The sequence below is a fragment of the Rhinolophus sinicus genome, chromosome X (genome assembly GCF_036562045.2).
Source record: "Rhinolophus sinicus isolate RSC01 chromosome X, ASM3656204v1, whole genome shotgun sequence".
NCBI lineage: Eukaryota > Metazoa > Chordata > Mammalia > Chiroptera > Rhinolophidae > Rhinolophus > Rhinolophus sinicus.
The window spans coordinates 10,316,838-10,344,419 of NC_133768.1; the positions used below are offsets into that span (position 1 = coordinate 10,316,838).

Consider the following 27,582-nt stretch of genomic DNA (forward strand, 5'->3'; position numbering starts at 1 on the left):
CTGGTACGGAATTCACGAGGGGAATTTATGTTCTGCTTTCAGGCAGATGGGGGAGGGCAGGGAGCTTATCCCGCGTCTGCTTTTTCTCATTTGCTTTCAGTTCAGAATGATCCTCATGCCAGGATGGTATATTTGGGGGTGGCATATTCTGAACCCCTTTAGGTCTGAAGTTCCAATTTTGCTTATGTAAAAGCAGCCATTAATCTGTTAGAGGAAGTCCATTGCCTCAGCCTTTTAATCCACTAACATTTCTCTAATAAGTGAATTGAAGAGGAAATTACTTCTTTGAGGCCTTTGCAAACGGTATGTAACCAACATGTATAATGCTTAAACAGAACAAGCCTTCTGTGTGATTACAGCTGATTTTTTTCTTTTTTAAAAAATTCATAGAATGTTAATTGTGATTGTTTTAACAAGTTTACTTCGGAGTTACCTACAAACCTATATATTTTCACCAGTTCTTTTCTCCTAACTTTTCCTAACTTGCTCTGTCAGGGCTCTGAAGGCCTAAGCATGTACAGTCTACCTGCCTTATGACAGAACTCCCCAAAAGGTGCACAAAACTAAAATGTGTTTTGAAGAAATCGTCTTGACGCTATCAATTGTGAATTCCGTTTTGATCTCTTTCTCCCTCTGGCTTCCCAGGGCTGCTTATTACGATGTAACATGTTAATCTTTCCAAAGAGAAACTTACAAAGTCACCTAAAACTTCAAGTTTCACAAAGTGCGGTTTGACATGACTTGAAATGATCTTAAAAACTGTTTAGTGGGTATAAAAGCACAGCACATGGAAACCAAGTGTGATTAATTCATGTCAGTATTTGCTTTTTGGTTTGGGGTTTTTTATGTGTTTTGGGGTTGTTTGGGGGTCTCTGTTGTTGTTGTAGTTTTTGGTAGTTTTTATTTATACTGGAATTTTGCAAACTGAATTTGCAGACAGATAAAAGCACCTGAAATGGAAATTCCTTTACTCTCCCAGATGTAAAAATCTGGGTACTCTTCCTCATTTCATATCAACTTTGTCAGTGCCTTTTGCAACTAGAGATAGGAAAATAGTAACCTGGGTTTTTTTTCTTTTAGCCAATGAAATAGCATTACGTTTTCTAAGTATACGTAGGTAATCATTCTTTCACATCCTATGTCTTCTTCCCTAAAAAAAAAAGGTGTTTTTTTTCTTAATTGCTTGTGGGGTAAAGCATCTTTCATTTAATTTAAAATCATTTTTACAGGAAAAGGCCCTAAAATGGGGGTGTGCCTGTCACAGACAAGGTATAGCAGGGGCCGACTGGAGCTGAGGCGCAGTGGCAAGGGGACAGAGAGAGAGGTGAAGACAAAGTGTTGCCGGAAAAATGGGTTGTTGGTATCATTGCAGGAAAGAATTCAAGGCTGCACCAAATAAGCCAAGCAAGCAAAGCCAAGCAAGCAGTGGATTTAATTAAAGAAAGGAGATAGTACACTCTCAAGATGGCGTGAGAACAGGCAGGTCCAGAGAAGAACAACTGCATCGAAGAACAAAGAGGCTTAGGATTTTATTAGAATGAGGAGGCAAAATATTCAAGATTTAGGGGTGTGCTCGGGTCCTTGCTGACCCCTCCTTTCCATCGGGAGGTGGGGTTCCCTTGTCCGTATCAGGCCTTTGTTGGAACTGCCATGACCACACACGGGGTGGAGAGTTCTCCCTGCCCGCAATGCTAATAGCACTGTAATCTATTACAGTTAGCGACATGTCACCTTGAGGGCCAAGATGGCGTCCCAACTCGCCAAAATCTAAATCTGGCGGGCTGGTAGCTGCACCTTTTCTTAAGAATGATCTCATCTCCTCCTTCCTTTCTCTCCCTCACTCCCTTCTTCCCTTCCTCCCCTCTCTCTCCCCATGGCCCTTCTCCCTCTGCCTACAGTAGTAAAAGAGCCACAGGGTTCGTGAACGCCCTGTCAGTCATGGTAAGCACTTGGGGTTTTTTCCCAAGTCTGATGGGAAGCCATCGAAGCAAGGGACTTGGTCGTGATAAGAGTTGAATGACCTTTAGGAAGGATCCCTCTGGCTGCTGGGTTAAGTTAGGTGGGGAGGGAAGCAAGGACAGATGCAGGGATACTAGTTAAGTGGCCACAGCAATGGTCCAAATGTCATATACCTGGTTTCAAACACAAGTACACGGAGACGGCACTCCCTATACCCTTATAGTTGACAAAGTCTGTGATGATGGGGTTCAGGACACATTATCCCAAAATACGGTGCCTCGGCATATTGGCTACTTTAAGCTGAAGGAATTTGAGAAATGGCGAGGACTCTTTGATCTCTTCCTTCTCTCCGGAGGCCTCCCACACCCAAGAAAAGTAACATCCTTATCTCTGCAGATGGAGAGACATGCTGAGAGGAATCTGAACGGACAGGCCTTGCTAGGTTTCCCCCAGTTTACTCATACCCTTTGTCCTATCACGCTTTCCCACGACTTTCCACTCTGCATCAAACCTAATATAAAAACACCCAGGTGTAACCCTTTTTTGGGCCTTTATTTCCTTATGAAGGTTCCCATGTCATGTAAAACTTATTTTAAATAAATGTGTATGCTTTCCCCTTGTTAATCTGTCTGTTGTTACAGAGCCCCAGTCAAGAACCTAGCCAGTAGAAGAAAAAAGATTTTTTTCCATCCCTACATTGGCAATATTGCAAATGAATGTTTCATAAAATACAACCAACCTCAAGTTCCCTACCCGTGGCCCATAATAAAAAATAAACCACAGAAATTCTGCACAAGTAGAGCCTGGCTCTTGGTTGCCACGGTTACTGGGAATCACTCTGCGTTGGGCACAAACATCAGTTATTATACCTGAATGTAGAACTGTTCTCTTCATGGGTTTTCCCACATCACTTGCCTTTTGTCCATGTTACATCTTTTAGAGAAAAAGTTGGGTACAATCGCAGCTCTGTCTCTTCCCCAGCACTTCCTCTGATCAGAGGCCCCTTTCATTCCCTATTACCATTTCTAAGTACCAGTCAGGAAGCCTGCTGCTGGCAGTGCTCCACTGCCTTTGGGAGGGCTGGGCCTTCATCTTTTAGGTCAGATTGCTTTGTTATTTATAACTTACCAGTAAATGCAAAATATTTGACTCAGATCTTTTCCTGTCTCTCAGAGGTATTTACTGTAAGGACCTGGATTATAGAAGGCACCTTCTTGCTTTCAGAAGAGCCCGCAATCCAAAGGGAGAAGCGATGACAACTTCACATAGTCTCATTTGCATTGTTATTTAAAATTAGGTTTCCAGCGATGTCACTGTTGTCAGAAAGGCTATGCAGTAATGATTGCACATTGGTTTACACTTCGCCAGGTGCTGGTGACAAAGAGGTGATCAAGACACCGCCCCAGGCCTTGGGACCCACAAATGCAGGGCGTCAATGCCATGTAGCCAACATTTTAAGACACTGAAGAGACGGGTGCAGGGGACCCAAGGGTATCAGGGAGGGCTTCACAGAGGCCGTGACCCTTCAGGTAAATCTTGAGATGAAATTAGCAGGCAGAGGCAGGGGGAAGGATGCTCTATAATCATATTCGCTAGATGCCTAGCACTTTATATACAGCATTTCATTTAATCTTTGCAACTACCCTGCCAGCATTTTAGACGTAAGGAAATTGAAGCTGAGACAGATTACTTGCCCAAGGGTAAACAAAGACAAAGCCAGGACTATCTCGTAATAATACAAGGGGGGTTTTTTGGGTTTTTTTTACGTATCAGTTTGCTTCCAGAAACATCCAGGCTTCCTGTTAATTCCATGCAAGGTTGAACGATTTTTATGGTGGTTTGTTTTTCCAATGACAGGAGTGTGTGGTTTCTAGATGTCACCTTGGCCCAGTGCTGTGACCCCCTCGCTCGGATGGGGAGATCAGCCAGGAACACCTGGCATGGGTTGTTGGCCTTCCCAAACTTCACACGGCAGCCACGTGGGTTATCTGGCTCTCTGAAAAGCAAGTGATTTTTAAAATACTAAGTTTTTTTAATGTGATGTTTTTCTTTCTTCCTGTCTTTTTTTTTTTTTTTTTTTTTTTAACTTTTTAAAATTTATTTTAAGTGTTTTTCCAGGACCCATCAGCTGCAAGTCAAGTGGTTGTTTCAATCTAGTTGTGGAGAGCGCAGCTCACAGTGGCCCATGTGGGGATTGAACCAGCAACCTTGTTAAGAGCACCGCGCTCTAACCAACTGAGCTAACCGGCCACCCCTAAAATACTAAATTTTAAAATGTAGAAACATGTAGCTTTTTTTTTTAAATGTATTGGGGTGACAATTGTAGTAAAATTACATAGATTTCAGGTGTACAATTCTGTATTACATCATCTATAAATCCCATTGTGTGTTCACCACCCAGAGTCAGTTAAAACATGTAGCTTTTAAAGAGACATTTATATGTTTATATTTTGATGAATTTGAAGATTATAAGTATATAAATGTAGTTTCCAATACCATTTCCTATAAAATAGGTCTTCATTTTCTGTCTTTATATCTTTATTCTCTGTGTGACCTAGGGAAACTATATAACACAGATAATAATCAATTATGACAAAATAGCCAAGCTGTTTTGCATCCTTTGTTAAAACATTGCAAGCATCCTACAGAACAGTAAATAAAAAAAGAAAATTAATTCATTGGCCATATTCTTGCTTTTCTAATATAGACAAGGTACAAATCAGAGTAGGTTCCAAATAGTCATTAATCTTTTTCAAACGATGACACATTTCTAAAAAAATCTAAAACAGCCATGGAAAAGTTACAGGTCTAATTAATAAGCAAATTACAATACAGCCCATTTAAAAGCTTCTTTTATTTTTGGAATATATTCACTTTCGAAATGTACATAAAGATAGGCATAGAGAGCTCCCCAGCAGCTGCTTTTAAATCATCAAAATGGTATCGTACTTTGCTAAATTCACCTTTGTGGATAGAAACAAAACATTAAGACATTTGCAAGAGTGCCCCATGAGGCCCAAGTCATCTGGCTGGATGCCACCTAACATGCCTATCTGTCAAAGACTGAAGAGACAGGGCTGCGAACCAGTTTCCATTTTCCTCCCCACCCATAGCATGGCCAGGACTTGTCCAGCCAGTGTTCCACTGAGCCCCCGCCCATGGCGGGGGAACCAGGTGCCCCTCTGTTGGGGCAAACTGAGGCAGATGTTCACCATACCTGACAGGAAAGAACTCCCAGGAAAGGAGCTGGTGGCTAAAGGGCATGGGGGCTTCTTTTGGTGGTGATGAAAATATTTAAAAATTGATTGTGGTGATAGATGCACAACTTTGTGAATATGCTAAACACTATTGAATTACATGCTTTAAATGGGTGCATTGCATGGTCGGAATTATGTCAGTGAAGCTATTATAAAAAAGCAATCAGATGAACTGAAAGAGGGAATTGGAGACAGGATCTCTGGTGGGTATTTATCTCAGTGAGTCATTCTGAACCTTTATTGTCCCACTTCACTCAGACCTGTAATGGAGAAACACGGCAATCTTCTCAAAGGGCCCTCCCAGCAGGTGCCCTGCCAGAGGAAGGAGTCTTCCAGCATCCAGGGCCTCTGGGCGGCTTGCTGGGCCCTGGTCTTTGCATTTCTGCAGAGACAGCCCCTTGTTCTTTCAGTGACACAACAAACAAGGCTAAAGCTTCCATCCACAATCATTGCTCCCCATTTCTCTTTGTTTCTTCTCCATTTCTGAAGCCACACATTTAAGTTGCACTGTCAATGGTAGCAAGCCCCTGGAACCTAGAAAATCTAGAATCAACCCAGAGCAGTTGCCATATGCGTCCCTGGTTAGATCTGTACTCAGAAAAGAAACTGCAGATAAAATCAGCCCTACACTCTGGCTACTTAGTGAGGCGCTGGGATCAGCAGTATCAGCATCACCTGGGAGCAAATACAGAAATGGGGGCCCCATCCAGACCTGTTGGATCCAAATCTCCGTTGTCACAAAGCCCTCAGTGAGTCCTACACATATTCCAGTTTGCAAAATGCTGTCCTGTCCACAGCAGTTGGGCCAATGAAATCTGCCTCCCTCTTAAACCTTTGAATGAAATGCCTGAGTTCTTAGCTGACACTGCTTTCTCCACTGGTGTCGGTCAGAACCACTTCCACCCTCCACGTTGCTAAATCCAAGGGACAATTCTCAACCATGAAAACAGCAGCATTTGACATGTGCTTCCTTCCTGAGAACACTTTTTTCCACGTGGCTTGCAATAGGTCACTGGCCTCCTTGCTGGTCCTTGACTGTGCCAGGCACACACCTGCCACAGGACCTTTGCACTGGCTATTGCTTTAGCCTGGCATGCTCTTACCCTGGATTCTCTGTGACTTCAGTTACTTTTCTCAAGCCCTAGCTCAAATGTCGTCTTGGGCAGTGAGGCTTTCCCTGGCTGTTTACCTCCCAAGACCCTTTCTGATTTTTTTTCATAGATTTTTCAATTCACTATTTAAATACAATGCCTTGCTTATTTATATTTATTGTCAGTTTCCCACCCACCACCTTCGCTTAATTGTAAACTCCATAAGGGCAGGGATTTTTGTCTTTTTGGTTCACAGCTTATCCCCAACCCCTAGAACAGTTCCTGGCACATAGCCTTCAACAAATATTTGTTGAATTAATGCACTTAACAAAACCAGAAAAGACAGAAATATGATATATCAATGCACATGTACATTTAAATAAAGAATTAAAAACAAATTCAGGGGGAGTGATTACAACAGGCAAAATAATTTGAGAGTGGAAAGAATGGAGAATTGGGAAAGTGGAACAGTGAGAACATGTTTTCCCAGAACATTTTTGAGATTTTCTTCCCCGTGTAATATTTTTGAGTGAGCATCAGATATAATATAAAGTCTTAGGCCCATATATGCTCAAACAGTAGGGTATAGTTAATTGTTCAGTTGTCTTACAACCTTTTCTTTTCTTGTGCATGGCTTTCCATTTTAGTATTCAATAGCGTGTTCACCAGAAACAAATAAGGAAAAGGAGATCAAAATTAAATTCTATTTGTTCATTGTTTTATTTGCTAGAAGACCCTGCAAGTATTAATAAGGAAGATAGTTGAAAGAGTTGTTTGGTGATGTTGTGGCTGTTGTTGAATTAATTGTCTATGCATTACAGAGTGTACTTGGCTGTATGTCGGTGATGCTAAAAACGGCTCTTTGAAAATAATCATTCCCAAATCATATATATATATATATATATATATATATTAACAGTTTGTAACATGAGTTTTTTTAGCTCATGTGCATTAATCGTTTTTTGTTACAACTCAGCGGTTTTTAGTGTATTCACAAAGTTGTGCAACCATCACCGTTATCTAATTTCAGAACATTTCATCACCCCGAAAAGAAACCTAGTCCCCATTAACAGTCACTCCCCATCCTCCCCTCCCCCCAGCCCCTGGCAACCACTAATCTACTTTCTGTCTCTATGGATTTGCCTATCCTCGACATTTCATATAAATGGAATCATGTAATGTGTGGCTTTTTGTGTTTGGCTTCTTTCACATGAGTTGTTTTTTTTAAAACTTTTTTCTTTTAAAAATTTTTTTTAAAGTGTGTTCAGATTTTATTTTATTTTTTAATTTTTTTAAGGAAGATGCAGCTCACAGTGGTCCATGTGGGGATTGAACCAGCAACCTTGGTGTTATTAGCACCACGCTCTAACCAGCTGAAGTAACCGGCCACCCCCATGAGTTGTTTTTTTAAAAAACTCAAGCAGTAAACCATAAACCACAAGATTGCCACGGGGATATGAAAGAGAGTTTGGGGAATGTAATCAATAATGTTGTAAAGATTTTGTAGGGTATCTGATGGACACTTGTCTTGTTAGGGAGACCACCTCAGGGATGATGTAGATGCCTGACCACTGCACTATACACCTGAAGCTGAAGTTGAACGATAATGAATGTCAACTATAATTTATGTATAGTCACGGGATGTGGAATACAGCATAGGGAATAGTGTCAATGGAATTGCAACAGCTACATACGATGTCAGAGGGATAGTAGATTGGGGGAGGGGGATTATCACTTTGTGAGGGGTGTAAATGTCTAACTATTACATTGTTTTTTACACCTGAAACTAATAAAAAAAGTTCATAGAAAAAAAAAGAAGTAAACCATATTTTACTAACCAAAGGAACTGTACTGACCTTCATTTAAAGTGCAGCTTTAACTGAATTTACATAAATAATTTTACATTTACATCGGTCACAATTACACTTCTTCAAACTTTTGTGTCAATAATTATTTTTGGTTAACCACATGCAAACTTGACATTTTGAAATCAGAAAAAACTTCACTCTTATCTACAAGATAAAGGTCATAAGATTTCTTTTTTTCTTTAAGAAAATGGAAATATGGATATTTTCCCCTAGTTTCATAATTTAGTTGCCAAAGATGAGTTCAGTTAGGTTTCATTACTGTAACCATTGCCTTTACTAAGGACTTATAGCCATTGTGTTCAGTGAGGACTAAAGTGCTTGGAAATTCTTAGTAACATGTTGGGTCAGTTTTTCCTCCCCTCCATGTGTCCTGCCAAACACACATACCCTCTGGCATAAAATTATTGTGATTCTGAATTGTACGGCTTGTTGTAAAGCAGTCCCTTCCTCACACAATTCCATTATATTACTAGGCTGGAGGATTTCACACTTAGCTCATCTGATTCATTTCTTCTATCACTGCTCTGTTTTATCACTGCTTTATACTGCGATGGACATGTTTTTCCCCTTTAATTGTCCATCAGGTTTGTATCCCCCAAAGCCCCAAGGTTAACTCTGGGCATGGTAGATGCTTAATGCAATTCTGTAAAGTAGATTTTTACTTCAAGTGAGAATGGAATTTCCATATGAGTTCACAGTGTTTCTGTCCTGCATATTTTACCCCACACTTTGGAAGCACTGCATCTCACTTTAATAAACTGGATCAAGTGTTACTATTGTTAATGTTTCAAGCCCAATCTCCAGAAAATAATTTATTCAAAATAAATCTTTTTCATTTATGTTATGGAATTTGAAACTTACCAAATTAATAAAATAAAGCCATAAGAATTGTATTAGATTGTATCTTATTGTATCATTGATCAAAATTTGATGACACTCCCAGTGTCACCACAGCACTCAGATAAGATTTGCCATGTAACTTGCAGTGCCCCATCCTTTAGAAGAATTGTACCTCCCAATATGTGACTTGCTTTGGCCAAAGACATGGGTAGAAATGATGAATGTCACTACTTAGTGAAGCTTTAAGAGCTAGCAGGGATATTATTTTGGTCCTTTTCTCTCAGCCAATGACACCTGCAATATTATCAGAGGATTGCTCCATTGGAGCATTCAGGTTCATTAGCTTGGGTCCAGAGGGAAGATGACATGGACCGGAACCACCCATAATGGACATTGAGGCGAGAAAGAAATCTGTTTTTGTGACTCACTGAGATTTTTTTTTTTTAACCTCAGCATGGCTTAGCCTAAGCTGACTGATATGAAAGTGTTAAGAGGTGTAATTCCTTTTGCCTGCATTTACATTCTGAATCACAGTAAGCTTGCACTAGATAATCTGTAAGATACATTCTAACTTTGTACCAGTCAGAGTTTGTAGTTGCAAATAAAGACATCAACTCCTTCTGACCTAGAAAATGAATTTCTTGGGGGAGATAGTGGGAGCTCTTAGAGGTAAGACTGGAACACTGAGTCTGTTCAGTGGGCAGGAACAACAGGAATCCAGAACACGCATGGCCTGATGAAGGTGCTGTCACTGCTGGGTACTAAATACTGCCACTGGCACCATCACCATCGGCACCATCTGTGGCCACTAGATACCAGACGCCACCACTATCCATGCCAGAATGAACTCTGAGCTGTTCCAGCACCTCTTTATTGCTTGCCCGAGACTCAGAGCTTCAAAGAGAGTATCTCATTGGCCAGTCTTGGGTCTCATGCCTGTATCCTCGTTGCCAGGGTTCTGGAAGAGCAAGTATCAAAGTATCTGGCCTTTGGGGCTTTTATAATGAAAAGACTCACAAAATAGTTGACTTCCTAACTGTCAGAAGGGCCTTCAGATGCTAAGCAAAACCCCTCCCCCAAAAAAGACAATCTCCCAAACTCTTGGAAGGCAAGAAAACTTTACAACTCCTAATCTGTATTTCTTACTAAATCGTGCTTCCCTTATGGGGTGATAACATAAGCAGTGTAGTATAAATGATCACATTCTAATTGAAAATATGTGAGATGGAGGGACATGTTCTAGTCCAGTGCTGTCCAATGGAATTTTCTGTGATGGTGGAAATACTCTATATCTACACTGTCCAGTGGGCTAGCCACATGTGGCTATTGAGCACTGGAAATTAGGCTAAAATAATTAAGAAACTGAATCCTAAATGCTGTTTAATCGTAATTGATTTATGTTTCAATTTAACCACATGTAGCTAGTAGCTACTGTCTTAGCACATTTCTAGTTCTTTCAGTCACCACACCCAATTTTCTCCACGAATGTCTTTACATTTTTTGTGTTCGATTTATTCCTAAGTATTTTATAATTTTGTTATTGAAATTGGTATCTTTTTTACTTATATTTCCTGTGTGTATTGGTTGTATACATGGAATTTAGTTTTGTTAACTATTTTTTAATGTACCCACTGTCTTAGTCCATTCAGGCTGCTATAACAAAATGCCATAGACTGGGTGGCTTATCAACAACAAATTTATTTCTCACTGTTCTGGAGGCTGGAAGTCCAAGATCAAGGTGCCAGCAGATTTGGTGTCTGATAAGAGCCTCCTTCCAGGTTCATGGGTGGCCCTGTTGCAGAAAAACGGCAAGGACCGAGAAACTCAAGCAGCACGCAGAGATCAGGGAGAACACAGCTTTATTACGCCTGCGGGCTCAGCGGGATCCTTCCCAAAAGACTGAGCCACTAGCAAGGTTTTGAGCAGGTTTTTATGGGTTGGGGACTTCCTTGAGTCGGGGAAGGGGTAGGTGTCGTCTTGGAGGGGGTTATGCGGAAGTGGGCTGGGGCTTAGGCTGGGGACTTCTCTCTCCGCTGGGGCCACCATTTTAGCTCAGTTCCACATGGCAGGGAACCATTTTAAGGTCAGTTTCCCCATCAGCCCTCTTTGTGCTGTGTCCTCAGGTGGTAGAAAGGGTGAGGGAGCTCTCTGGGATCTCTATAAGGGCACTAATTCCATCATGAAGCCTCTGCCCTTATGACCTACTCACCTCCCAAAGGCCCCACACCCTGATACCATCACATTGGAGGTTAGGATTTCAACTTAGCAATTGGAGGGTGGGGCACAAACATTCAGTCTACTGCAAGCCACCTTGTTAAACTCTTTAAACAAGTTTGCTATAGTGTCTTTTGGATTTTCTAAGCATATCGTCTTTGTTTAATACAGTTTTGTGTCTTGCTTCACAATCCTCATACTTATTTTTCCTTTTACTTCTGTGTGTAAGGATCTCCAATGTTGAACAGAGTGGTCACAGCAGACATTTATCTTTTTCTTGTTTTAAAATGCATACTTATAGATTTTAACAATTAACAATAATGTTTTGTATAGATTTTTAGTAGATATTTTTTTATGAGGTTAAGGGACTTTCCTTCTATTCCTGGTTTGCTGAGATGATTTATCACAAATGGGTGTTGAATTTTACTGAACGTGTTCTTTTCTTTATTGAGTTGATTGTATTTTTTCCCCCTTTAAACTGTTAATGTTAAACTACCCTTGCGTCTCTGAGATACATCGGAATTGTCATGACTTATTAAATTGCATTGTTTTGTTTTCAACTGTTTTGATTTTCATTGTTGCTCTGCATTCTTTTTTTAAATAAACACTCATGCACAAACACCCACACATATATACTTTTTATTTAATGTGACTGTAGCATGCCTGGGATTTTCCTTCTACTGCCTTTAAAAGTGAAGTGCACTTTATGACTCACATTTGTCAGGAAATCAGCCAAGGGATCAAATTCCCCACTTCATTCCTGAATGTTAATGTCTGTTCCATTCTGCCATCTGTAATTACCCAAGTTAAGCTATGTTTAGAGTGTGGTAGCGAAAGAGCAGCACTATTCAACATACACTTATTATCTTTAAGAAAATACATCAGATCTAGTTATGGCTAGAGAAACAATTACAATTTCAGGTTTTCCATTAATTATGAAGATTTTATAATAGTTTGCATCTTTTCTTTATTTCAGATTTTATTGAGTGCTGCTACTGTGCCAGGTTCTTAGGGGGAACTGCTGTTTCCTCAACTTGCACTGCTTTTCCACAGCCCTTCCCACTGCTGCTTGTGCATCTTTAGGGCTCAGCCTGAGTCACCTCCTCATTCATGTCTTCTCTGATAGTATCACTCTGCATTCCCACTCAGTACACCTTGTTTACTTCCTTCAAAGCCCTTAATCCAAGTTGTTAAGTTGCTTATTAAATGTCTCCTTTACTCTTCTGAGCTCCTAGGAAAGGCACTGAATCGATTTATTCACCAAAGTAAGGTCATATGATATATACACAGTTGGTGGAATAAAAATGTGGGGAGGGTGCTTAGGGACACCCCTTGAATTCTTCCCGTGTCTTCCACTGTATTCTCAGTGCCTGGCACAGTGTGCACGCTCACTGTATATTTGTTGAATACATATTAACATGAAATGACTTTTCATTTCCTGCAAATCGTAAAACCACCCAAGGAGACAGAATAAACGTGAGTCTAAGCTGCAGGCAATGGAAAAGTGTGGGCTGCTATGGTGGTTATCCACACATTTGGGAGGGGCCGGTTGTGTTAGCTCCCGACTCCCATGCTCCATCTCCTGACAGTGGGCAGACTGGTGGAAGGAAGCATGGCAGTGGCTTTGGATTCCCAGGTGGCCCTTCATCATCAACCACTGGACCCATGCAAGAATATATGATCTATCATGGTTGTGGGTCAGACTTTGCATTTGATCGCATTAAAGATTGCAAATTACAAAATTTGCTCATTGATGATATATAGATTAAGGATGATGCTACTATTATTCCCTTTTTGATTCAGTACTCCTTTTTAAGCTATGCAGTGAAGAAATCAGATTTCTAGTATTTCCTCATATACTGAAGTTTTATCTGACTTAAGGATTGGGATCAATAGTTCTGTATTAATGTAAGAAACATGCTGAATTTAGTTTCTAGGCAAACTGGAAGAATGTGATATTGGTTTGAAATACTGAAAATGTATATATTATATAAATATGTAAATACGTATAAATAAATATGTTAAATATTTCAATATACAGAGTGTTCCCAAAAAATGTATACACATTTAAAAATTTTATTTTATTTTATTGGAGAGCAGTGTGTTTCTCCAGGGCCCATCAACTCCAAGTCGTTGTCCTTCGATTTAGTTGTGGAGGGTGCAGCTCAGCTCCAAGTCCAGTCGCCGTTTTCAATCTTAGTTGCAGGGGGCACAGCCCACCATCCCATGCGGGAATTGAACTGGCAACCTTGTTAAGAGCTTGTGCTCTAACCAACTGAGCCATCCGGCCGCCCCTGTATACACATTTTAAGAAAGGAAAAACTGTATTAAAATTATAATACAATGAATGATGCTAGCATTCATTTGATTAACGCCATCTTTTGAGCGAACGTCATACTACACATTGCTAAGTAATTGAATTCAACTTCGAAAAGTAATACATAGATAACATCTCTTAAAATGTGTATACATTTTTGTGTACCCCCGGTATATTGAAAAGTTATACAAGAAATGTTTCCTCCCCCAAATTGGGATCTTCCTCCATATATTATTTGGTAATGTTTTTTCACTTAATATTATATGTTGTTATCTAGTTTCACTCTGACTTTCCCTTAAAGTGAAATATAATGGATTTTGAATTACATTTTATGCTTTTCTCCCTTCTTAGTATAGCTATACAAGAACATCTATGCAATATTGAGGACAAATCTCTATTTTGGCCAATGACTTGGGAAAAATATCCAATTTCTGATTATTTAAATATGTCATTTAATGGTCAAATTGCCTACCATTGAGTTCTGTGTTTTTCCTTGTATGTAAAAAGTATACAGATATGCCTGGAGATATTTCAGGTTCGGTTCCAGACCACGATAAAGCGAGTATTACAATAAAGCGAGACGTAATCTTTTTGCTGGGGGAGGGTCTTGCAGTCAATTCGTAAAACACACAACATCTGTGAAGCGCAATAAAGTGAAGCTCAATAAAACGAGGTATGCCTGTAATCAATTTAATTATAATAAGTATTTATTATACTTGAGTCTGGAGCCCACTTGTAGCTTTTCATCAGAGGTACCAGAGGTGATGTCTTTCAGACTCCGGCTTGAAATGGAGTATTGACTCCCACTGCTCATAGTACTAAATGAATAGGTGTCATTTAAGGAATCATTAATGCCTAGCAACCGTAACCTCTTTTTCCTTCATGAGTGATGCTTTAGATGTTTACAGAACATAAAGACAAAAAGTCCTAATTAGATGAAGGGAGTCAAACTAGGTCAGTTCTTAAATGGTTTCATCAGTAAACAAGTTCATGGAGGAAGGGAGATAGAGACCATCTGTCTAACTTGTGTCAGCTTGCCAACCACACATATTCCACAACAAAAATCCCCCAAACTTGCCCTTTAGGGAAAAACCTTTTGACCCAACCTTCTCTTGCACTGTCAGATCAGTTAGGTAAAGAAGTGAATGGTGGAAGAGACCAGACAGAATATATGAATATTCTTAAGTGTCAGTTGGCTAGTGACCAAGTAATATTTATTTCAGAAAAAGTAACTTTCCTTATTTTTTCTTCAGGTGCTGGCTATAAGCTACACTCAGATATGTTTGCATGCTTCACTTACATTTTGGAACAGCCTAAGAATCACTTGTAGGACCTTCTTAGAACCTGTTTTTGAAAACTCTTGGATTTCTCAAGGCTTACTTTAAGCCAAGATACAATAATTTTGTAAGAGCACTTGTTAATAGCTGGTTTGTGTTAGCAGTTGCAGAGATCAATTCCTATTCCATCACTATTTGATTACGACTGAGATACAATTTTCAGGTGGCTTTTCCTTAGTGACCCTGGGCATTGCTTGTTGCATTTCAGTTCTATGTACATGACACTATGTATTTTTTTCTTTTGGAAAATTAACTGTAATGTTCTTATATGTTTTATTGTGTAGTTCTAATTATTATGTGTTTTAAAATTAAAATTAGATAATGGATATCTCTTCCCCCTCATTTTCAACAGATTTGTATTTTATAAACCTTTACTCATATTTCCTTGGGGAAATATCCTGCATGGATAAAAGAAAAATTCATTTAAACTCAAACTAGAACTCAATCCTTTTTACATGCCTAATTTTCACAAGTATTCTAAAACTGTCTTTTATATTTGCGAGAAACTCAAACATAACCTTTCCAGTGCTGAATGAAAAGACTACATTGGATTCATCACCTGAAAATGACTCCCTGAAGAGCCAGAGGTTATTTAATGATGATAACCTAGCAACTCATAAACGTGAGATCTTTCTCTTGGAAAAAAAACAAACTAAACGTACCCCACAAAATATATTGAGAGGTTACTAAAAGCCCCTTCGGTCTCCATGGGCCTTGTATCCGAAGACCCAGGCACTCAACTCCATATGTAAGTAATTAAGAATAGCTTCCCCAATACTGCCTTTTCCCAATACTGCTTTATATTTAGAGATGACAGAGCCAGTATTGTAACAACATTAAGAAAAAATTTTAAATTTAATTCTTGGTATTCCTCAAATCACAGCTGTTTTCGTTTTTCATCTACCGGTTTGCTCTTTGCGCATTCGCTTTCTCATCCTGTTTGTGCTTACGCGATGGTTTCTTCCCAGTTTACGTAAACAAAAATAATAAGTATAATGTGCTCTCTCTCACCGGAACGCAGCCAGAGGACACGAGGGAGAGCCGGCCGCAAGAAAAACCTTGATTTAGCAAGGACCAGCAGTCGGGGATTGGGAGAGGCAGGGGCAGACGGCCACCTCGAGACCCCAATTACCCGGGCTCCGCCCCGCCTCCCAGGCCCCGCCCCGCCTCCCAAGCCCAGCCCCGCCTCCCAGGCCCCGCACCACCTCCCAGGCCCCGCACCGCCTCCCAGGCCCCGCCCCTGCCCGTCGCCATATTGTTGCCTCAGCGCTAGGCGGGAGCAGCCGGAGTTGCATTCCGGCTGCGCTGCTACGTTGTCCATCCCGCAGAAACCCCGACCCTCTCTGTTTCGTCATTGCACCTGGACCGGCCAGCCCGGAGCTCCCGGACGTCCGCCGTGTGTCCGCGAGGTGAGCGGGGCGCGGACTCTCGGGCTTGGCCGGGGGCCAGGCGCTGGGACCGGGGGCCGCGGCCGGGTGCGCGGGCTTCTGAGGTGAACGCGCGGGCGGCGAGTACGGCCTGGGCCTGGGGCAGCTAGCTGGGCGGGGTGCACGCGGGGCCTGCGCGGGCCACTCGCCGGCCCCGGGAGGGGGACGGCTTGTTGCCCCCTAACTCCTCCTGACTGACGCAGGAAAGACGGGTTCCCACACTCACACACCGGGGAGGGACACACACCCCCAAACACCCAGGGAGGGAGATACATAAACACAAAACCCCGGGAGGGAGAGTGGCACACGCACAACCCCCGGGGACATACACAGACACCAGCCTTTCTCCCAACCACTCGGGGCACACACCCACACACCCCAGCCCACCCAGACCAACCCTGCCCCCGAGTGGTTCGTGAAGAGAAAGAAAAGGCACGAGTTGATGTTGGCGACCTCTGACTCGCTCCCTAGGTGGACCCTTGCTAATGTGTTACGAGCACTCGGGTGAGGGGTTTGGAATGTAAAGCCAGTCCTGGGGGCTGGAGGAGGTTTGGGGCGTTACCTGATTCAGGCTGGCTAATGCATCCGAATCGCGTTCCTTCCTTTCTTCCAACTTACTATGTAAAGAGGCAAGATGAGAGTTTTAAGTGCTGACCAAGTCGTTGTGGAGGTGTTAGTTTTGTTGTTTCTTTTTAAGTGATGACACATCCCGTGACCACGGTTCTTTTGAGGAATGACTTTTCTGCTAGTTTGCAAATTGTCACGTGACCACAATCGTTTTATAGGATTTCAGCGTCCTGATGAAAGCAATGGATAGAATCTGATTGCTTTTTTTAAATGAAATTTTTTTTTTACTTGTTTATCCTTCAATCTCTGGCACCATGGTTATGGAAAAATCCCTAACTTGCCTGTAATCTCAAAAACTGGTCAGTGAGCAAAACTGTAGAGATGAAGGAAACCCAGAACTCTTCAGTCAGGGGTGTTTAAGGAGACTGTTCTTAATTTTTCTTTTAGAAGCTTATGTTGAAGTTATAACGGCTTGTCTAGAACTCTTAGTATCTTAGATTTCCAAATCTAAGACGATGGTGGGGCAGTCTGCTGCTTCCAGTGTCTTTGTGTAGACATTGTAGTAAATTCCTCTTATACTAAAACGTTGCTGGCTTGATGACATTTATTTTGGAGAGTTTTGTGATGTGGGGATATTTTTGGTTTGTCATTTGTGTGGTGAGAGTGGACAAGTGAAACCTAAGTAGAACATCTTTGGCCTTGATTCCAAGCTGGGTTCTTGGAGAGGAGGGAGATACTTGAGTGCTGGTCCCTCTTTTCCTGCTTCTTCTTTTCTCTTTCTGTCTCAGCTACTTCTAACTATGTAGGCTACAGTACTCTGGTGGCCTGAAATTAAGTTCGTTTGGTTTTAGAAGTTAATTTTTAGCCTCCCCTAATATCTTAACCATTTCTTGGGCAGCTACTCTGGCACTGGATGTTCTGTCCATGTAAGTCCTGTACATACATAATTTTATTTAATTTTCACAGCATTTCTGCGGCATTACTCCATTTTACAGATGAGGAATTTGCTGGGGCACGGGAGGGTTCAGTCTGTTTCCCATATAGGGCAGACCAGGATTCAAAGCAGGCCTGTGTGAGGTAGTTCTCAACTGGGGACTTTTGATAATGTCTGCAGGCATTTTTGGTTCACACCTGAGAGTGAGTGCTGCTGCCTTCTAGTGGGTAGAGGCCAGAGATCTGCTCAATGACTTAAAATGCACAGGACAGCCCCCCACAACAAAGAGTTGTCTGGCCCAAAATGTCACTAGGGCGGGGATCGAGAAACCTTGCTTTACAGCAGTCCGTGTAACTTCAGGCCTTACATTTTAGTGCTTCTGTAGTTCAAATGCAATGTTCTTTTCCTATTTAGGATTCTTCCTCATTATTTTAAGCACAGGGGTAAATTTGAGAACTTGAGATTTCCCTTGACTAAGAGGCGTATTCATTCATTTGAAAGATTAAGGACTGAGAAGATAATTTTCTGATAACGGAATCCTTTTTTTCTTAGAGCCAAAGTGTCAAAAAAAAAAAAAACCTTGAGAGCCATTCATATCCCTTGAAGTAGACTTAGGGAGTTTGGTTCCTGTGTTATTCGAATTGTCAACAGACATTTTCTGAGTAGCCTGTCAGGCACTGATACAAAGGTGCTGGTGATTTGGAAGGCAGTAGGGAGATTACAGTCTAATTACAATCATAAGATCAGGTTCTGACTTTGTCCTAGAACAAAATTTACTGCCCGGGCTGCTCAAGGTCAGGCACCAGGTGTCATTAAAAAACACACACAAAAACTCACACACACAAACAAAACGGGCACACACACAGGTATAACATGGCATTTACTGTGGGCAGACTTAGGTGAAATGAGGAAAAGTTGCTGGCCTTTTGATAGCTTTGCAGTTTGACCATATGTGAATATTTAACAATCAAATTGAGTAGCCATTCTTGTTGAGCATAAAACTCTTCCTTAAATTTAGCCTCAGTAGACAGTAGTTATGCATGCGTTTTATCATTGAAATCAAGAAATAAATGACGACATTTTTTTTAAAGAACGACTTTTGCGTCATTTTCTTTCCTTGCTTTTTCCAGCCTGTTTTCACCAGGCCTATCTAAGACTAGGCCCTTCAATATATGTACTGCTTCATTCTGGTGGCAAGTGTAACTTTTAGGTGAACTTTGGGAGTGACTGACTGAGAGGAGTCAAAATGGCTGGTTCTGTTTTTAGGAATCTTTGTGGGTAGCTTTGCTTTTTGACTCATGCTAATGGACAGCGTGTTCTTTGCCAATGACTAGATTTCTCTGCCTCGTATCAGGAGTTGTCTGCTGTGGGGTAGAGGGTATTCTAAATTATACAGCTTAAAATGATCGCTATGGCTTGGGATCCAAGGAAGGAAAGTGTTCTTTTCTTACTGGAGGGGTTTTATTCTGGGAAGGGGCAAGAGGAGTTGGTGCAGGAAGAACATCACTGGCCTCAGAGGAGCCTTGCTCCATCTGTAGTTGGCTTGCCACTCTGGCCAAGTTAGGTCACCACATTTCTTTCTTTGTAAAATGAGACAGTTGTACTTTTATAATCTCTATGAGATTATATGTCACCAAGTAGAGACATCAAATTATTGACTTCTCAGTAGTTCTGCCCCAGGCAATTTGCTGGTTAAGCAGCAGAAGGAAATATGTCAAATGGATGTGTGTGTGTGTGTTTGGGAAACACTTCTCACTTGAAAGCTAGGTAGGTAATAAACTTGTTAGTCAAAACCAAGGACAAGAAAATAGGGCTTGTGACTAAGTAGGTCATCAACAGAGAACGTTTATTAAGGGTTTTTTTGTGGGGGAGGGGTGAACTCACAAAATGCCTCAGGGAGTTTGGAAAGCTGTGATGCAAATAAAAGGTCAGGATACCTGAGGGAGGAGACCTGGCTGGCTACGCAGGTGTGTAGGTGGAGGGAGGGCTGACTGCCTTGTGCCCTTGTGCCGAGGAGGCCAGGCTAGAAGCAGCCTCAGGCCCCTGCTTGCCAGGAGGCCCGGGGTGCGTGGGCTCGTTAGGTCACTTGGAGGAGAAATCTGTTTCCCAAAGTGAATTTTCATATTGTACATGTGAAGATGAGCCCTGGGTATTTTCACATTCTGGATTCTTTCATTGATTTTTGACCATGGTAGGTACAGGGTTTGGAATGCTGTTGCTTATGAGCATAGAGAGGCTGACTAGATGTACATGAATATAAGGAAGGTGACAGCTAGATCAGCATAGCATAGAGACAGATGGGTGTGTTTTGGAAGAAAGGTGTTAGGTTGGTGCAAAAGTAATTGCAGTTTAAAAGGTTAAAAATAATTGCAAAAACGGCAGTTACTTTTGCACCAACCTAATACCGTGTTTCCCCGAAAATAAGACCTAACCGGACCATCAGGTCTAATGCATCTTTTGGAGCAAAAATTAGTATAAGACCAGGTAGTATATCATATCATATCATATCATATATCATATCATATCATAGCCAATCTTATATAAGACCCGGTCGAAAAGACACATTAGAGCTCATGGTCCGGGTAGGTCTTATTTTCGGGGAAACACGGTAGAAGTGAAGCAGGCAGTAGAGGCTTCACCCAGCCCAGCTCATTTCATCGTGAGGAGTCTGGACACAGACTTCACTTTGTCCCCTGCCTGATGCCTTACAAATCTATGCTATTGTTTGATGGGATGGAGAAACAGTATGGCACAGTTTAACGCATTCATTCCATGGCCACATTCATTATCCAAGTGTGAAGGACAGCAGAGGAGTGTAAACTAACTGAACTGTTCAGTGTAAACTGAACTAACTTTTAATTCCAAATTCTTGAGACTTGTATTATTAGGTTTTTGTGTACAGAGGCTAAGGTAGTTTGAGAAGGTTAGTTCTCATAAGAGTGGTTGTGTTATCATTGCGAAAGAAGTTTGAAAAAAGACTTACAGATTTGTTTCTGGAACTTGCTGACAAATAGAGGAGTGTTTAAATGATTTAACAGGCTCAAAAAAGTTAGAACTCACAGGGCTACCATGCTGTTAGGCGACTGCTCTAGTCTGTGCAGCTTCCTGCATGTGTAATCAGCAGTGATTAGGTGAATATGTTTAAAAAATACCTGTGTGGTTTAGTTGGAAGTCAGAACAACAGAAGAACTGCTTGAGGACCACACGTTGGTGAATGCAGAGTATTCTCTGGAATGAGTTCCAGTCTTCGTAATAAAATTCCTCAAATAGTTGTTTTGGAGCAAACAGCTGCCATCCTCATATCCTGTTCCACGTTAATATTTTTGCAGAGCTTGATATTTTGTCATGCCAGCCCTGGAAAACCAACTTGCAGAGGTATTGATGCCAGCGGGCAAATCCCCTGGAGTGAGGACTCAGCCCTGGGCCAAGAAGATTCTTGGCTTCCGGTAGGAAAGAATTCAAACGTGAGCCGATGTCGAGTTCGCAGTGAAAGTTTATTTAGCAAAGAGTAAGAAAAGGAAAGATACCCACAGACAGTGGCGGTCTCTAATCGCTAGTGGAAGAGAGACCCCCCTCCACCCGCAGGGCTAGGGTTCATGTATGCTTCCATGGAAAATTTCTTGGTATGGGTGAAAGGAGGCAAGAACAATGGTTACGTTTATCTTTAACTTCTGTAAGGTGCAAGAAGAATAGGGGCAGGTTTATCTTTAACTTTTGTAAGGCACAACCTGTGGATTGTTCCTACGGGCATGGGGGCTGGCCACAATGGAATCTCTTTGCTTAACAGCCTTTGGGTGGTTTGTTCTGTTTGACTGATTAACATCTGCCCGACTTCTGTGTCTTGGAGCACGTAGGCAGCAGGCTTGGAATCCAGCCTCCTAGTTTCTTCTTTTGTAAAAGTAGTCCTCATGTCCCTTCCCTGTGTTACTATGATGTCATTGAAAGGAATGTGGTGTGATCTAATGTTGAAACTCTGAACTTCCTCAAGTGCCAGTTTGCATGGTGTCCTGCAAATGGCCAGTAGCTCTGTGGTTTCCTCAGAAATTTAAAACAGCCTGCCCTGCCCCTGTTTCCTATGCACGTTGTCCTTGATTCCCCTCTCCCTTCCTGTCCGTGGTGTTTCATCCCCACTTTCTGCTGCTCACACTTCTTTAGGAAGTAGATATTCTGGTGGAGAAAGGGGCCACTGGGTGCAGAGGGGTGGTCATGGGGTCTCCCGTATTCCAGAAACCCTTGCGCTTTCAGCCCTGGCCGACCTGTCTCAGTAAGTGTCAAGAAGTGTGTTAGGTTTCCTGGTCTCTTCAGTTTGTTACTTAGTGGACCACTTGTTTTCCATTTTTTCAATTTGGTTGCTGTCTCTCATTTACCGTTGTTCCCACTTGTTCTTTTGGGGTTTGTACATTTCTTAGTCCTTTCTGTCATTTGGTGGGAGTGAAGGTTACACATGTTTGATCTGCCCTGTTTAATTAGATCAGGGGAAGTTGATCTCTGTAAACCTGAGATTATTGATCTATAAAACATGGGTGACAGTGTCCAACTTGCAGGTGATTTGAAGGTGCTCTATGCCAGGTACCTAGTAGATATTTAGTAAACAGTGGTGGCTAATGTTATCCCGGTCGTAGCATTTGCTATTTGAGCAAACATGACAATAGCAATTGGTAGGGAGGGAAATGGACACATTTCTTGGGTGGGTGAATGAAATGGGTAAGACAGAAGAAGAAAGAGATTTTGGAAATGGGGAAAATATTTGCTTGGTTTTAGATATGTTGTATTTGAACTGCCATCAGGGTACCAGCTGAACATTAGGAGGCGTCTGGTGACTTCTGCGTATGTAGAGGAGGGAGATGAAGTTGGGAGCCTATGTGTAGGGAACAGAATGGAAGGTTGATGAGGCATAGAGGTGAAATAGGTAGTGATGGCAGAGTAAATTCAGGCTTGGAAAGCTTTTTGTAAGCAAAGTCAGCCTCATTACCTTGATGGGGGCATCGTTGATGGAGAAGTGGGATGAAGTGAACTTTCTGGAAAGCTACCTGCAGCACTCTTAATGTTTTTCTCATTTTGCCCTGGTGACAACTTCCCTGCAGAATGGGAGCCTAATCCAGCTGAGTCCTAAATGCCAGACATGTAGCTGCCATTGAAATATATCTTCTTGGGAAATTTCCACTCCTCTTACTTAATTTCTCTAATAGCCAAGAAGTTCCACTTTGCTGTGGCTTCATGCCTCGGGGCAATGTTTGTATACTAATTCTTCCCTGAGTTTATTTGGAAGTCCTCCAGCCCTTACCTTTTCCAAATTCAAGACACCTGGTTTCTTATCTCACTTGAGGAGAGAAGTCAGAACCAATGTTCCCTTAAGTTACAGCAGGTCATTGCAGATCATGTTTGTGTTTAGCTGCTTTAATGTGTTTTTCTAACACGCATATTTAAATTTATTTCTTTTATAATGCATTCTTCCTGAAACACCCAGCCGTGATTCTCAGTACTGCGTTCCTCCTATCTTGTGATCTTTATCTGTTTCTTTGCATTTTAATTCTGTCTCCCAAAGTGTACCCTTAAACCGTCCCCACTTATTACAGGTAGATTTATTTATGCTTGTTCCTTTTAAAGATCTCATTAAACACAACAAAGAACAAAACGTTATCCTTCCAGGATTAGCAGTTTTCCACAAGTAAGTCTGTTCGCCGAACCATCACAGTTCATGATCAAAGTGCAATATTAATAAAGTCTCATGAGTGAGGGAGAGAATGGGAAACAGTGATGCCAAGTAAAGATGAAAGTCTTGAGAAAGTTATGAGCTACACAAATGGATCACATGTATTATATGAATGAATGCAGACATGTCTTGATCATTTCTTGAGGTCCAGATTCCTTTAGGAGTCTGATGAAACCTTTTTTACTCTTTGCAGAGAAAAGCTCAATCAAGCACACACGCTTCCATTCATACACTCGTGCTTATTTCACATGTGATTCTAGAAGGTGCGTTTTGCCCCTGCAGCTCCTTCATGGATTCCCAATTAAGCACATTCTGCATGTACACTGTCCAATACAGGGCAACGTAGCAATTTAAATGTAAACTAATTAAAATGAAAGACTCAGTCGCTCAGTTGGACAGCCACATTTCACGTGCTCAGTAGCCACATGTGGTGAGTGACCGCCGTGTTAGATGGCGCAGAGAACATTTCCTCCATCACAGAAAGTTCTCTTGGATAAGGCTGCTCTACTTTCAGGATGGTTTAAGAAGAGTCAGTTCCTTAACCAAATCTTTTTTCTCCTCTCTTCTCCCTTCCCCCTTCCCGCTCTCTCCACAACTGTTAATGATTAGTTAGTATACCTAACTACAGAGGTGCCTTGTTTTAAGCAAAACTGTGAGCACGTATTTCTTCAAAGTTTAATTAGATGACTCGTCTTCAAAAAAGAGTACTTATTGAAATGAGTTCTTTAAATAGCTTGATAGTGTGGTTTGATTTCAGTGTTTTCCTTCTCTTGCTGTCTCGATGAGGTAATGCTCAGTGGTCCCTTGGATAATTAATTTCATCTGGCAAGTTGTGGCTCCAAGTTGGTGTATTCCTATGGTATTTTGCTTTTTTTTGGTGGACCTTTTGCTGTAGAGATAGCACCCATTAGACTTCCTGACTTCCTTGACTTGCGTCTTGCTCATACGTTTCAGCAAGACAACCAGGAAGACTAGAAACAAAGGTTGGAGTTAATTAGGCTGTTAAGTGAGACATGTAGTCACACAACAGCCTAGCCAACTGTCCCCCCGTGTCTTTCCTTAAGGAAAGAAGAGTCTGTGAGACTGTGCCTTTCTGGGACTCTGTTCCATCCTTGTGTTTACACCTTATGTCTCTCTGTCTGGTCCCCAAAAGATGGTTTGCAGCCAAAGACAGGTAAGATATCTCACGGGAGATACAACCTAAGCCAGGCGGAACCGAGTGGGGACCCCCAATGAGCTGCCTTAGAAAAATATGGGAAGGGGCCTTGCCTCCCCTTCCCCCTGCCTGGGAAAAGCTGTTGCCGGCTCTGGCTTTTCCCTGGCACCTGTTTGTGAGAGAAGTCACGAAGACAATAAAGGTCAGTTCTCTCTACTTATCTCAACGGAGCTGTTACAATATGAGAGACTTGACCCTGAGAGGGTACATACCGTAATTAAGACATCGTGGGACCTTGTACTTCGGCTGTTGACAGACAAAGGGTGATTGGAATAAACATTTTTCTGCTATGATGTATGAGTCTCACAGACTGTGTAAGAAACAATGTTACTTTCTTGTATTTGTATACCTATCAATAAAAACCTCCAGTCGGCCTTATTCTGGGCTCCAGTCCTCTGAGACTGAGAGACCCCTGGCCTTCGGAGAGATTTAACTACATTATGTCTCTGTTTCTTTCTTAAAAACTTAACCCAAGCCGCCCCTTCTCGCACCCTCACTGCCCGTGTTGCACTGGACGCAACAGAGACACACCTATATTAAGATACTATAGGGAAATAAATACAGCTCCAGTGAAAATAGAAATAATTTAGAGATTATCCATGCTTTTTTTCCTTAGTTCCTTTGAGCCTCAATTTCTCAAGCTATGAAAGGAAATGAAATAAGCGGTATGCCTCTAACTAGGACATTCAGGATGAATGCAAAAGGGACATGTCGTTTTGAAAAAAAAATCTGTTCCTAAATTTAAAACAGTGATAAATATAATTTAAGTGTTTGGAAGTGAGAACTAATCAAGAGGTTACAGAGTATGTGTTTCAAAATCTGAAATTTTGAGAAAAGCAGTTTATAAACGCAGCCTCCTGTCCCTTTGGCTGCTTGTTAGAGGAATGTTGTCATTTTTCTAATATTCACTAGCTCCCTGTGGCAGGCAGCAGTACTTACTTTAAAGTGATTTCTCATTAGACTTGCATGTAAAAAAACAATTTTTTTGTTCCCACACATTTTAATAATCCTCAAAAATAGAATGGAGGAAGAACTGATTGATTAGAGAAACAAAGAATTGTAAGTACGGAAAGTACAAGTAGAAAATAAGAATAGAATAACAAAAATAAAGGAGGAAGTAATTTACTTTGTTCTCAGTTTAGCACTTATTTGATACCTCACCATTTGTAAAGTTTTGTGCAAGATGATGCAGAACAAAAAAAGGACAAATGAATGATGGCATTAGGTGTTGGGGAGCCTTCCCAGGGAGGTGACATTGCAATTAGGAAACCGACACATACACAACTGACTGGTTACAGGTATCTGCTGAAAACATGGTTTATTTTCTTTCCTGCCAGTGACCTACTTATCCAACTTTCCATTCAGATTAGTGTGTGCCACATACAGCATGTGTTGGTGCCAGCACGTGGTACTGTAATCCTAAAATAGTATCTGTTGTGCCTGTGACTGGTTTATTTAAAAGGACACTGCTGAAGGGACAAGGAGAGTATTTGTGGCTCTGTGTAAATCAAAGTTTAGGGTCTTATTGCTAATAAGACCTTAGGCTGTGTGTATCTAAATATACCAGGGGTTCCCAAAAAATGTATACACGTGACTTGTATTCATGTTTTGTTACCGGTATATATTGAGTATTACAATTTTAATACAGTTTTTTTCCTTTCTTAAAAGGTATATACATTTTTTTGGCATCCGTTGTGTATCTGTCTTCTTTATATAATTCACATACTGTAAAAGTCATCCTTCCAATGTGTGCAATTCAGTGGCTTTCAATATAGTCACAAAGCTGTGTAATTATCACCATTCTGTAATTCCAGAGTATTTTCACCCTGTCCTCCAAAAAAAAAACCTCTGCCCTTATTACTAGCAGTTATTCCCCATTTACCTCTCCCCCACATTCCCTGGAATCACAGATCGACTTTCTGTCTGGATTTGCCTATCCTGAACATTTCCTATAAATGCAACAAAAAACAAAAGCAACAAAAACAAGATAATGCAGAACAAAAAAAGGACATCCCATTTATATCCTGAATATTTCCTATAAATGGGATCATTAATATGTGGCCTTTTGTGTCTGGCTTTTTTCACTTATTGTAATGTTTTTGTTGTTGCGTGTATCAGTACGTCATTCTTTTTATAGCTCATTAATCTTCCGTTGTATAGATATTCCCGTTTTGTTATCCATTCATCCGTTGATGAACATCTGGGTTCTTTCCGCTTTGGGGCTTTTATGAATAATGCGGCCGTGAGCATTTGTGTACAAGCTTTTGTGTGGATGTATGGTGTAGGTATGTGCCTCAGAGAGGAATTGATGGGTCATGTGGTAACTCTATGTTTAACGTTTGAGAAACCACAAGGCTGATTTTCATTATCATTGCTCCATTTACATTCCCATCAGCAGTGCATGAGGGTAACAGTTTCTCCATAACCTCTTCAACACTTGTTATTGTCTACCGTGTTTCCCCGAAAATAAGACCTAGCCAGACCATCAGTGCTAATGCATCTTTTGGAGCAAAAATTAATATAAGACCTTATCTTATTGTACTATGATATAAGACTGGGTCTTATATAACATGATATAAGACCCGGTCTTATATTAATTGTTGCTCCAAAAGACGCATTAGAGCTGATTGTCCGGCTAGGTCTTATTTTTGGGGAAACAGGGTATCTTTTCTATTCTAGCCATCTTGGTGCAAAGTGGTATGTCATAAGTTTGATTTGCATTTCCCTACTTGGTAATGATGTTGACCATTTTTGCCCATTTTAAAATTGGGTTATTGTTTCTTATTGATGAGTTGTAAGAGTTCTTTATGTATTCTGGATACAAGTCCCTTATCAGATACTT

The 27,582-nt window shown here is 41.2% G+C and overlaps 1 protein-coding gene and 1 long non-coding RNA gene across 7 annotated transcripts in view; one reads left to right on the forward strand and one right to left on the reverse strand.

The window, feature by feature from the left end:
- Positions 1-27,582, forward strand: part of RAB9A (RAB9A, member RAS oncogene family) — a 41,386-nt gene that overhangs the window by 7,473 nt on the left and 6,331 nt on the right. Inside the window, exon 1 of one of the 5 annotated variants that reach the window (XM_019746280.2) lies at positions 16,138-16,292. The exons of 2 other annotated variants lie outside the window; for them this stretch is intronic. The gene's annotated coding sequence lies outside the window, so the exon portion shown is untranslated. Of the gene's footprint in view, positions 1-16,137; positions 16,293-21,235; positions 21,258-27,582 lie in introns of those variants that run through there. 2 more of the 5 variants (XM_074323918.1, XM_074323917.1) reach the window with 2 other exon arrangements.
- LOC141569688 (uncharacterized) lies at positions 13,292-18,113 on the reverse strand. 2 transcript variants are annotated; one of them, XR_012493441.1, is made up of 2 exons: positions 16,873-18,113; positions 13,292-13,523 (listed from the first exon to the last, which is right to left on the reverse strand). It is a non-coding gene; the product is annotated as an uncharacterized LOC141569688 (long non-coding RNA). The 2 variants fall into 2 exon arrangements; XR_012493440.1 differs by lacking the exon at positions 16,873-18,113 and adding an exon at positions 15,895-16,047.